We start from the raw sequence: 837 nt of genomic DNA, 5'->3' as shown, positions 1-837 counted from the left end.
ATAAAAGCAAAATTTATCTCAATTAAAAAATTAAAATTAAAATGCTAAACTTTATTTAACAAAATTAAAATTATGTATCCATTCCAGATACAAAATAAAATAACGAGTAATTACTTAAACTATTTCGTGAAGTTTTTAAAATTGGATATTCTAGTCTTTAATTTTGGGTTTTAACATACATAAAATAATCTCCAATATTTATTTTTATTAGATAATACAGTCTCTTTCTGTTAGTTACTAATGGCAATTGTTGACGTGAAATTTTGATTCGCATGTGTGGCCATTAAGTGTCCGCGAGTATGATCTAATCTGAACAAATCAGTCCAAAAAATCTTAAATTATAAACTAATTTTAAAGTTTTTCAAAAAAAATAAATAATTAAATGAACTCATATTATTTTTTATCATATAAAATATTAATTTAATTTGTAAGTACCATATTTTATGATCATTCTTTAATGATGAAAAAGAGAATAAACTAGTGAATATTTTCTATTTATAAAATTTTTCACATAAATAATTGGAAATATTTTGTGCAAATGCTTATAAAAGTAACACTTTGAAACATGCATGCAAGTCATTTATGAAGTCAAATTTGTAAATTTTGGTCAATTATAGGATCAATGTGGATGATTTATAAAATTTCAATGCTATTTGAAACTCCTAATACTTTGCATATTTGAAAAAAAAAATGTCTTGACAAATTCAAATATTTTGTTTATATATTTTTTGAAAGTTTTGGAATTCAATTATTATAATGCTGTATAAAATAAATTTGCAGTTAAAGTTATTTTTGTGCTACTACAATTAATAATTATATCAAGAAAAAATAGTTTTT

The 837-nt window shown here is 20.9% G+C and overlaps 1 protein-coding gene across 2 annotated transcripts in view; it reads right to left on the bottom strand.

Annotated features, from left to right (window-relative positions):
• LOC107624315 (carotenoid 9,10(9',10')-cleavage dioxygenase 1-like) overlaps positions 1-837 on the bottom strand; it is a 22,548-nt gene that overhangs the window by 3,789 nt on the left and 17,922 nt on the right. The gene's annotated exons all lie outside the window — the stretch shown is intronic.

Source organism: Arachis ipaensis, chromosome B10 (assembly GCF_000816755.2).
Source record: "Arachis ipaensis cultivar K30076 chromosome B10, Araip1.1, whole genome shotgun sequence".
Classification (NCBI taxonomy): domain Eukaryota; kingdom Viridiplantae; phylum Streptophyta; class Magnoliopsida; order Fabales; family Fabaceae; genus Arachis; species Arachis ipaensis.
The sequence above is the reverse complement of the archived record's forward strand: the minus strand, read 5'-3'. Positions and strand labels throughout refer to the sequence as shown.